The sequence below is a fragment of the Vigna unguiculata genome, chromosome 7, assembly GCF_037176805.1.
Source record: "Vigna unguiculata cultivar grain cowpea cultivar isolate G323 ecotype 2 chromosome 7, ASM3717680v1, whole genome shotgun sequence".
NCBI lineage: Eukaryota > Viridiplantae > Streptophyta > Magnoliopsida > Fabales > Fabaceae > Vigna > Vigna unguiculata.
In genome coordinates, this window is record NC_140798.1 from 61,913 (window position 1) to 74,428 (window position 12,516).

The 12,516-nt window shown below is 40.7% G+C and overlaps 1 long non-coding RNA gene across 2 annotated transcripts; it reads left to right on the plus strand.

Annotated features, from left to right (window-relative positions):
• Window positions 1–317: 317 nt before the first annotated feature.
• LOC114193928 (uncharacterized) lies at window positions 318–11,839 on the plus strand. 2 transcript variants are annotated; one of them, XR_014996479.1, is made up of 4 exons: window positions 318–708; window positions 1,777–1,884; window positions 2,640–2,878; window positions 11,346–11,839. It is a non-coding gene; the product is annotated as an uncharacterized LOC114193928 (long non-coding RNA). The 2 variants fall into 2 exon arrangements; XR_014996478.1 differs by having other exon boundaries at window positions 318–1,884.
• Window positions 11,840–12,516: the final 677 nt, after the last annotated feature.

The window sequence follows — 12,516 nt, forward strand, 5'->3', positions numbered from 1 at the left end:
GATCACTTGTCACTTGCAATTGTCAGTTTTTTAGTCACTTAAAGAATACTACCACCCATGTTCTCCTCTCATAAAGTCCGATCCATATTTCTATCCACACCCTGTCTTTTTCTTTTTCACCTAAAAATCCTTACCCACTGTATCGACTCCACGTGGCAGATTTTTCTCGCTTTCCACATCTCACACTAACACACACTTCTCTAACCCACACACAATTTTTTTGACGTTTTTTCACACACTCCTCATCCTAACAAACTTCAGAACAACAGAACAACACACGAAAAAAAAGATAACACCTCCTCGCTCATTCACGAAAAACCTCACCGGAACCAAACCCTCACAAAACACTCCCCTTCTACGATTTCTATCTCTTGTCGCTCCTCCTCCGCAAGCCGCCACGCCTCAGCCTCCTAAAACCTCATCCACCACGACCATCAGCGTCAACTACCAAAGCTCGCGAACTGGGCCTCCGACGGCAAGAGCCGCCGCTCGCCCTCGCCAACTACTGCTGTGCGGTACCTGAGCCCTAAGCTGCCAGTCGCCACTTTAATAGGTCTCAAATTCAGTCCTTCGAAATCAAGTTCGTGCGTGAAGCACGAATCTTCAACTAGAAATTTGAGAAGCTCAAACCCGCTGCCGAGGAGGTCGAGCACGTGGTGGCGCTAATGCTTCCCCTGTGAAGGTCAAAGACGGTGTTGTGATTGTCCTGTGAGATTTTTATCGTCGTTCATTATAAAATTGTAGACATTTGTTTATTTTGATACATTTTTGTGTTTGGGATTGGTATTGGTTTGGGTTCTGAGATTTTCAGTGATATGATATGGTTTTCCAGTGAAGTTGTAATTGCACCTTTATTGTGTGTTTATTGGTTTAGGTCTTTCCTATATATATATATATGTGATTATGTGAGTATTTAGGCTATAGAAAGAGGGTTATGGATACTGATGTGATGGATTTGTTTACAAATAAAACAGTCAAGAATTACAGAGTACATTGAAAAATTTTGGAGAAGGGTTTTGGGTGAAGATAAAGAGTGAAAGAGATCTAGAGATAGGGAGTGAAATGGGGTTCATTGTTTGTATAAGTGATTTGTTTGGTGGTTATTCTGTGATTTGTGTAATGAGTAATTGTAGTATTGCAGACATTACTAGTAAAAAATGAAGACAACATTACACTAAAATAACTTCAACGAGAGCTTTGTTACCTTTTAATATTATTTCTTTTTTATGTTTATTGAGTTTTTAAATGATTGAAGTTGTAATATGCTAGAGTTGCTCATGCCTAATCAATTTGAAAGTCTTGGAGCCAAGCATCAGTAATTTGCATATAAATGTTGCCAAGAGAAAAGAATGTACTTTACTTTTGAGTGAAATGAAAAGAACAGTCTTTTGATAACATGATAACATGATCTGTCTTAGTTGCCTACTTTGTGAAAGAGCTATGGTGTAAGCATTTTAATTATTGAGAAATTTTTTAGCACAATACGATGTGAGCCATATTATGAAACTCTAATTTCTGTGTGCAGATTTATGATTTACTAAAAGAGAATCACGTGGTTTGTCTTGTATGCAGCTTTAAGTATCCATGCTTATATGTCTTTTAGCTTTAAAGTTATTGTATTCTTTGTTATTTCTCTCTGATAATGCTTGAATGGTATGTTGCTAGCCTTTATGTCAACATACTCTGTTTTGTGGAAATAAAATTTGGAATGAAATGTTTCTCCTCCCTTTGTTTACCTTTATATCAAACAATAGCCCCATCTTACCTTGTGTCTAGGCCTAACCCCAAGTTTCAATCCGAGGATTATTCTGCAAGTGGTTCTTACTTCAATTAAGGATTGCGGCTTAAATTGATTGTTTTGGGTCTTCTCAGCAAAAACTGGAGGTAATTCATCCTTAGTCTTTCTTAAACTTATGGTTCTAAGCAAATATCAAACAACACTTAGATTATACACTTAGATTACACATGTTTATTGCATTTATTATTGATTTAAAGATTAAAATTTGTTTTTACTACAATAGATATTATTTAATGTAGTTCTAATTTTATATTTTTTGTTTGTTATTCATATTTTTTAAGAGATAGTTTTGGTTACGTGGAAATATTAGCATTAAATGGGACATCTTATTTAAAATTTATGAGGGTTAAAATTAACAATTCTTTAAAGGAATTGAAAACCTAATGAAGTTAAATTTAGAACCATAGAAAGGTATATTATTCGTAAAGAAATAGGAAAGGAAGTCACCCGTAACATTAATGTAATTGAATATATGATATTTTTCACTTTTCATAATATGAATATGTACCAACTTTTACTTTTAACATTTTGTGTCATTAGGTTTTTTATTTTATAATTGAGATTGAGAGAAATCACTTAGTTGTTAAAAACTTCTGTTTTGACCTTTGTTCATACTTGATACATTAGATAGTATCTGGATTTTAATAATATACTATAGCTAGGGTCACTTGGTTAAGTTTATGATATGAAGTTTGTCTTAATCAGTTTGACTGATTGTTAATTGATTCTAAGTGATTAATCATGTTTTGGACATCTTTCTAATTAAAAAAGAATTAAGGTAATTGTATATGTAGTTTCATGGTAGACACATGTTAAACTGTGACTATTGGCTTATTCATAGATGTTACCATCATCCACTGTTCTGTCTCTCGCCGGTGCTGGCACCGTACTGACGGTGATTTTTTCCGGCGAATTGGGCTCAAAGCCAAGTGTTCTCCCAGACCCAGAAAGGTTTTCAGCCATTGGTGCATAAAGGAGCTTTATTTACAGCAACACTCCATCAATGGTTTCAAGTCCAAGAAGCAAAACTCACTTTCAAGCTTCGCATTCGGTAAAAAAGCCAAAGACAGCTTTTTCTCGGTAAAATATAATCTTGTTCCTTGCAATTTTCGGTTTTTTTTTTTAAATTGTTGGTTAATTTAATATAGCTGCATAATATCATTTTAAAGTCCAGTTACAGTTTGGATAACATTTAACACTTCATAAATCTTCTGGGTTGAGTTTGAATTTTGGGTTCCAAGGGAGAAAAGACTTAGATACTGTTGAAATAATTATTAAATTTATATTAGAGTAATTATTAAGTCTAAAATAGGGAGTTGTGTGTTGGGAACTACTTCCAGCTGTATTTATAAGTCTAGTGCACTCTATGAGTTGTACCTAGGTATTTAGGGTAGTCTTTTGATCTTTCATCTTCCATTGTATTAGTTTTTATCATTATAAATAGAAGGTTATGAGAGGATCTATCAAGACCCTCCAATTGTGTATTATCCTATTATTTTCACATGGTATCAGAGCAGGTGGTTTAAGTTTCGTTGTGTTTGTGTTGCTCGCCGGCGGCCAATGGCTGGCGGAGTCAAGTCTTTCAAAGACTCATGTCTGAAGTATCTCAATGTGATCCTGCTCTAGTTTTCGTCTGGTCTGTCCACCGCACTTGTTGCCGCTGCGGCTGTCCGCCGCCATCCGCCACTATTCATCATTGTCTGCGGCTGTCCACTGCCATAAAACACTATCCAAAGCTACCCGCTGCAACTGTTCTCTAAATCGTCGTTGTCTGCCACTGTTCTGCCATTGTTCCGCCGTCGTCCTCCATTGTTCGCCGTCGGCCGCCGTCTCCGGCCACCTCAGTTTTCGCCGGCGACCACTGGATCTGGAGCGCCTCTCCGAGCGACAGCCACCCTCACCGATGCCGGAACCCAACACCCCTCCACGCGCCACCACGCGCCACGTCTTCTCCGCTGCGAACAGGCGCGTGCAGTCCACGCGCCGCCTTCTGCTGCTTGGAATGTCACGGTGCCACCTCCATAATGTTCGCCAGAGCCTCCTTTGTCGGTTCTGACCTTCAAAAGTTCATTTCGGTGAAGTCCAGAAGCCACCCTTATGAAAGTCCCGCTAGGTTTTTTGGTTTTCTTGTACTGTTTAGCATTTCGTCACTGTTACCAAAGTTAACGGTTGGAGGTTGCTCACGGCGTGAGGGGGAGTCTGTTTATGGTCATTATGTCTTCACGAACTTGCTTCTACTGCTATGCATATACTGTCTGCCTTGCCAGCCACGAACTTGCTTCTGCTGCTATGCATATACTGTTTGTCTTGCCAGCCACGCCGTTCAATACATGTATTGTTTATTTGCCATTGTCCACGCTCGATGGTAATTTTATAGTCTGCTGCAATGTGTAGCAATCAGCCATTGTTGGGTCTGCTGAGTTTGTCGCAATCAGCCACTGTTGGCCACCATCTGTTCTGATGGCAATCTAGTTTGTCGCAGGTTGTCGCTGTCAGCCACTGCTAGCCACCATCCATTGTTGATGGTAATATTGTCTGGCCGCAGTTTGTCGTTGTCCGCCACTGTTGGCTGCCATTTGTTGATGGTAATCTTGTCCGCCGCAGTCTGTCGCTGCTTGCCACTGATTGCTGCCAGCCCAAGATCGATGTTTGCTGCCAGCCCAGATTGATGTTCGCTGGCCATTGTCATATTGCAGTAACCTTCTTTGTCACAGAAACATCTCCAAATATTTTGGGAAGCAAGATGTCTACTTTGCAGTTTGTGCTCAAATCGTCTCTACCAGTGGAGTTCTGTGGACTTAATTGTTCTTTTGGTTTTGATAGCACACTCTTGAAGTCCATTATAATCAGTCATCCAATTCCTGTAGTTGTTGGCTGTGTCAAGGTTCCCACATCTATTGTCTCATCCAAGAAAAAAAGTTGTCAAAGAAGTTTGTACTATGTTTGTCAGATCAAATCAGCTTGCAAATGTGCTGACAGAAGAACTTGGATTGAGTTTATCTATTCCAAGCTTGGGACATACAATATGTATGCTCCAGCTTGAGGGGAAGTGTTGAAATAATTATTAAATTTATATTAGAGTAATTATTAAGTCTAAAATAGGGAGTTGTGTGTTGGGAACTACTTCCAGCTGTATTTATAAGTCTAGTGCACTCTATGAGTTGTACCTAGGTATTTAGGGTAGTCTTTTGATCTTTCATCTTCCATTGTATTAGTTTTTATCATTATAAATAGAAGGTTATGAGAGGATCTATCAAGACCCTCCAATTGTGTATTATCCTATTATTTTCACAGATACAATACAAGTATCCTTTTGTTTATATTTGGAGTTTTACCTTATTAACATATATTGATTACCAACCTTTATTATGACAATTATTGATTTGAAACTCCAATTCTGGTTGGAAAACATTATAACTACCTAAGGAACAACAAAGTTTTGTCTTCCAGAAGGTGACGAATTGAAAATTTGAAAGCTTACTTTTATAAAATGTTGACTTAGGCATGTGTTCCGGTCTGGAATTAGGGACCGAACCAGAACTGGGAATCAACTCTGCCATCAAAGAACCCCCCTCTTTCACCCGTCCCTCATATATATATAGGGTCTTTCAGTCTTCAAACGGCTATCTTACTGCCAGATCTTTAGCTAACCAACCTACCCACTTCTCCACTATTATCTCCTGAAATCTCGCATGGGGGGTGGTTATTCCTAAAATCCAGGGATATTTGCTTGTCACCTCGGCCACCTCGGCCCAAATGCTACTCACCTCAGTGACCTCGGTCCAAATGCTCGTCACCTCGGCCCAAATGCTCGTCACCTCGGCCCAAATGCTCGTCACCTCGACCACCTCGGCCCAAATGCTCATCACCTCGGCCTGTGACTGAAATTCGTTGTTTTATGATAAATATTGATCGAGTCAGAATCCAAATGAGCATGTTGAGGTCGGCCATTCCCTGGACGGTACAGCATGCAATTGCTTGCTTTCAATTATACAAATTTAATTCACCTATTTCACCCTGATTTTGGTGAAAAAAAAAAGAGTATTAGTTTTCATGTCCTTTATCATCATACTTGAGACTGAGACTTTAAAATATGAGTAGTGGACTGCAGTACCACTCTCTTCCTCTCCTATTTATAATGAAGCAAGCACGTACATATGAAAAGATATGAAAAGACTACTCTAAGATACTAGGCATGATTACATGCAACAGTAGATATGGCAGTAGGTAGTTTCCCACACTCAACCCCCTACACATAGGGTTAATGATACAATAGGTATAGGTAATAATTCTAACACTCCCCCTCAAGCTGGAGCATACAAATTGTATGAACCAAGCTTGGAACAAATGAACTCAACCTGAGGTCCCCTTAATGACTTGGTCAACACATCTGCAAGTTGGTCATTTGACCCAACGAACTCAGTACAAATTTCCTTGGTCATCAATTTTTCTCGAACAAAGTGGCAGTCAATTTCTATGTGTTTAGTTCTCTCATGAAACACTGGATTTGATGCAATGTGGAGAGCAGCCTGGTTGTCACAATACATCTTCATGGTCTGAATTTCACAGAAGTTAAGCTCTCGAAGAAATTGCTTTACCCATATGAGTTCACACGTGAGAGACGCCATTGCCCGATATTCAGCTTCAGCGGTGGATCGAGCCACTACATTTTGCTTCTTACTTTTCCAAGAGATAACATTTCCTCCAAGGAGGACACAATATCCCGTAGTAGAGCGTCTGTCAATAGGAGAGCCTGCCCAATCAGCATCACAGTACCCAGAGATTTGAACATTTCCTTTATCTTCATATAGCAAACCTTGTCCTGGAGCCTTCTTGAGGTACCTTAAAATACGGATGATGGCATTCCAATGTCCAAGACATGGAGTCTGCATAAACTGGCTAACAATTCCAACTGCGAAAGATAGATCAGGCCTCGTAATAGTGAGATAAATTAACTTTCCAACGAGCCTCCTATATCTCTCTGGATCGGAGAATGATTCGCCTTCTACTGTTGTTAACTTCTGATTCGGGTCCATAGGACTCTCTACTGGTCTGCAGTCAGTCATACCTGTTTCTTGTAATATATCAAGAGCATATTTCCTTTGAGAGATTACAACTCCATCTTTTGACTGAGCTACTTCAATGCCCAAGAAGTATTTGAGGCTTCCGAGATCCTTGGTTTGAAAATGTTTACACAAGTGTTCCTTCAGTTGAGATATTCCAGTAGTATCATTTCCTGTAATAACAATATCATCAACATATACTATTAGGTAGACACATTTCCCAGGAGAGGTATGTTTGTAAAAGACTGAGTGATCTGCCTCACTGCGTCTTAACCCAAATTTCTGAACAATGGAGTTGAATTTTCCAAACCAAGCTCGTGGTGATTGTTTGAGGCCATATAAAGATCGATGCAATTTGCATACCATACCAGACTCCCCCTGAGCAACAAACCCAGGAGGTTGCTCCATGTAAACTTCCTCCTCAAGATCACCATGAAGAAAGGCATTTTTGATATCCAACTGATGAAGAGGCCAGTGACGAATGGCTGCCATTGCAAAGAAGAGGCGAATAGTAGTCATCTTGGCCACGGGAGAGAAGGTGTCACAATAGTCAAGGCCATAAACCTGAGTGTACCCTTTTGCAACCAATCGGGCTTTGAGTCGATCAACCTGACCATCAGGGCCAACTTTAATTGCATACACCCATCGACAACCAACAGCCTTCTTACCCAAAGGGAGGGGCACGAGCTCCCAAGTATGATTGCTTTCAAGAGCCTGCATCTCTGCAATCATGGCTTGTCGCCATCCAGGATGATCAAGTGCTTCATTCACATTTTTGGGAATAACAACAGAAGACACTGAGGATAAAAGTGAACAATAGGAAGGCGATAATCGGTGATAGCTAAGAAAATTATAAATGGGATGTGGATTTCGAGAGGAACGAGTACCTTTTCTGAGAGCAATGGGCCAACCTAAATCACCTTCACCAGGAGTCGTGGGATCAAGAGACGAGGGAGAAGAATCTGAAGTAGGGGATTCACCATGTTCTTGAACAACTGGACTATTCGTCGGCGTCCTGTGTTGGAGAGAGTCAATAGGTGGAGATGATGGCTCAGGAGGACTTTGGTCGAGACTTGGAGGGACAGGCACATTGGAAATATTGTACTCAACCACGGGAATAGGAAGGACCTGCTGGATGACATGGACATCTTGAACAGATGGAGAGAAGTAAGGGGTCTGTTCAAAAAATGTAACATTGGCAGACATGTAATATTTCTTGGTTTCAGGAGAGTAACATCGATACCCTTTTTGAAGTCGTGAATAGCCCAAGAAAACACATTTGAGAGAGCGAGCAGAAAGCTTGTCTAACCCGGGAGACATGTCATGAACAAAATATACACAACCAAAAACTCTAGGAGAAGTGTGAAAGAGAGGATTGTCTGGAAACAGAATGGAGAAAGGGACCTTATGATTGAGAGAGGAAGATGGCATCCGATTAATAAGAAAACCTGCAGTTAAGATGGCATCTCCCCAGTGATGGACAGGAACGTTGGCACTAAGCAAAAGGGTACGAGCAGTTTCAACTAAGTGTCGATTTTTCCTTTCTGCTATACCATTTTGTTGTGGCGTATGAGGACAAGTAGACTGGTGCAGGATACCATGGGAACTCAAAACATTAGAAAGAGCAGACGAAAAATACTCTTTGGCATTGTCACTTCTCAAGATTTTAATTACTTGACCAAATTGATTTTTGATTTCATTCAAAAAGGATGTGAAGAGGGATAATAATTCAGAACGATCTTTCATAAGATAAACCCAAGTACATCTCGAATATTCATCAATGAAAGTAACAAAATACCTAAAGCCAAAAGATGAGACACGACTAGGTCCCCAGATATCGGAATGGATGACAGAAAAACTAGAAGTACACTTTGATTGAGATCTTTTAGGAAAGGTAGATCTAACATGTTTTCCTAGTTGACATGACTCACATTCTAAAGTCTGGAGACGACTAAGTTCAGGAAACATTTTCTTTAACTTGGACAGGTGAGGGTGACCAAGCCGATCATGTAACATTTTAGGATTGGGGGCTGCAACACATGACACACGTGGACGAGATCCAAAATGGTATAATCCGCCCGCTTCATATCCTTCTCCAATCCGTCTCCCCGAGCCACGCTCCTGTATAACAAAAGATTTGTCATCGAAGGTTACAGAGCAATTCAATGTTTTGGTTAACTGACTTAAGGAAATTAAATTGAAAGGACAATTAGGGACAAAAAGGACAGATTTTAGATTTAAGGATGGAGATAAGATGGCTTGACCGACTCCCTTTGAGGATGTTTTAGAACCATTTGCGAGGGTTATAAAGTGAGATTTTTCTTGGAATGAAATGGTTGAGAACAAGGAGGTATTACCAGAAATGTGATCAGAAGCACCAGAGTCAATTACCCATGAATTGTGACCTTCCATGGATTGGGAGATACAAACAGTTGATGTACTTGGAGCTTGAGATGACTGTGCCAAGCTGTTGGATTTGAGGCGTAGGTACTCTTGATACTCGTCCTCAGTGAACTTGGAGTCAGTAGTCTCTGCCTGGGAGACATTGGCTATTTTGGCAGGAAATCCATGTAAGGAGTAACAGTTTTCTTGAGTGTGACCCATCCTCTTGCAATACATGCATTGAGGACGTCCACGACCTCCACGTCCACCTCCTCTAGGTCCACGTCCTCCTCTTCCTCGAGTAGCGGCCATAACAGATGAATCTACTCGAGCATGAGATTCTTGAATTTCAAGTGTTGGGACTTTCGGGACACGAATCATACGCTGGATCAGGGTGTCCATGGAAGGGACCTCATGAGAGGTCAACAGTTGATCTCTAATGTGATTGAAGTCTGGATGAATGGCGCGAAGAATCATCACCATATAGTATTTGTCCAGCTTCTTCTTCATTTCATCTGAAGCGTCGACTTCGAGAAACATCCGCAGGTCTTCCACGGCTGATTGTGCTTCATTCATGAAGGAGATCATGTCATGATTGGTCATTTTCAGAGATGCCAACTTGTCCGCCGAATCATATAAGCGTTGGATATCGTTGGCATAGATATTCTGAGTCCTCTTCCAAAACGAGTGACATGTTTTGAATGCCCTAAGAGACATTAATAGTCTCGGTTCCACGGATTGCCACAACAAGGCACACAATTGAAAATCTGCTTGCTTCCACTGTTCGGCTTTTTCTCGAGGCACATGGCTTCCGTCTTTCTCAAGGTGGTCATGATGTCCTTGACCAAGGAACCACATCTCGACAGCAGCGGACCAAGAGAGGTAATTTTGTCCATCTAGCTTCTCGGAAGTAATGGAAGGACTTCCAGAGAATGAAATAACACTTCCAGAGGCCATTTCTGATCAAGGGAACAAAAAAAACAGAGAGCAGAAACACAGAAACGCAAAAAAACAGTGGAGATTTTTAAACGACCGAGGGAGATGTCCGCAAGGGTGACGTCTGGACCTCACTGAATCGGAGTTTTGAGGGTTGGAACAGCAACAGAAGACTCCGGCGAGAGCTACGGAGGTGGCGCCGTGAGGTTCCGAGCAGCAGAAGGCGGCGCGTGGGCTGCACGCGCCTGTTCGCAGCAGAGAGAGAAGCGGCGCGTGGCGGCGCGTCGACGGGAGGCTGGTTCCGGCACCGGTGGGGTTGGCTGTCGCTCGGAGAGGCGCTCCAGATCCAGTGGTCGCCGACGAAAACTGAGGTGGCCGGAGACGGCGGCCGGCGGCGAACAGTGGCGGACTGCGGCGGAACAGTGGCAGACAGCGACGGTTTTGTGAACAGTGATAGTGGGTAGCTTTGGATAGTGTTTTATGGCAGTGAACAGCTGCAGACGGTGATTAACAGTGACGAATGGCGGCGGACAGCCGCGGACGATGGCAACAAGTGCCAATGGACAGACCAGACGGAAACCAGAGCGGGATCGACCCGCTCTGATACCAACTTGAGACTGAGACTTTAAAATATGAGTAGTGGACTGCAGTACCACTCTCTTCCTCTCCTATTTATAATGAAGCAAGCACGTACATATGAAAAGATATGAAAAGACTACTCTAAGATACTAGGCATGATTACATGCAACAGTAGATATGGCAGTAGGTAGTTTCCCACACTCAATCTCGTACACATAGGGTTAATGATACAATAGGTATAGGTAATAATTCTAACAATCATGACAACAAGTGAACCTTGTCATCTTCGCCACATTTCTTTTTCCAATCCCCTTGTTATTCATCGCTATATATTCTAGTCTTGAAAACAGTGTACCTTATGAACTCACTTGGATGTTAACTGCTAATATTGAGAATATAGGTCAATTGTCTTTTATAGGACTCTTTCACATTTTATTTGTTTGTATGCTGCATGGATTTATAACATCAAATTTCAACTGACACCCTTTCTAAGGAAATTTAGATACTTTTGTAAACTTTGTCATGTTAATTGCAGTTGATGATCATCATTAAGGGGACGTAAGTAACAAAACTTGTGTACTTTGCAGGATGTAAATGAAGACACAGATGACATGTATGAAGATTTAATTAATAATTATGGAAAAGTGGTATTTAGTAGAAAAGACAAAAAGCCTGCTAGCGCAGAGATTGATGATGATGCTGAAAGCCTGTCATGTAAGCTGAAAAGAAGTCTTGTCAAAGAATTTATTTCCACCTTGTTTACATTCATGTACAATCTGTCTTTCAACCTTTTGGATTATATCAGGTTTCTTTAAGAAGATTCATCTGTCAGACTATCTGAAGGATGATAAATTACATAAGAATCTTGTAAAGCAATTTAGGAATAACAATATTAAAAAGTAGGGAGTTCATTTCTATAGTTTTTAGGTAGGTATATTACTTAGAGATTTAAAAATATATATACAATTTTTGGAGGTTACGCAGCGATAGGAACTTGGTTATTGTGGTGTGCTTAAGTCACACATTGAGTAACATGGAATCTTTGGTGGAGTATTTAAGTGCTTTGTTCTTGCCCGCTTAATGGCTAACTTTTGAGGTTGAATTTCCAAGTGTTTTAGTACTTATGAATTGGTATCAAAGCCAGTTGTTGGTGTGTCATAAAGAACTATGGATGTTCGATTATGTATTGAAGTGAATGGTTCTCTCTCCTTAATAGCCTAGACTTTTAGGGTGTGTTCCCCAAGTACACAGATACACATGCAACTATGAAACATAAATTCTGGGAGAATAAAGTTGAAATAAATTAATGCAGAAGAAAATAAGGAATATTCTTGCTGCCATGGGGCTGTAAAAGGAAGTGAATACCCATAAATACCCTGATCTGCCTTCACCTTTGTTGGGTGATTGGAGCCTCTTTTAAATAAATAACCTAAGCTCCAATGTTTTTTTACTGGACTCAGCTTGTTTGATATTTTGAATTTGTTTAGTTTATCTATTTGTTGGTGAAATTTTTTTATTGATATCGTTGTTTAACTGATAAATGTAATTGTTTTCATGTGTGGTTGTAAACAAAATCATGGTACTTACCATGCCTCCATGGCCACTCTCCACCATATACCTGTTGTGTTTGAATTTGGCCAGGCTTTCAGTTCTGTGTCTGTTTCATTGTGTATGTCCAACTCAACGGGCCATCCGGCTTGTCGGCACTATTCGGGTCATTGGCGTCGTCTGGATCATCTAAATCGTCATGTTTGTTTG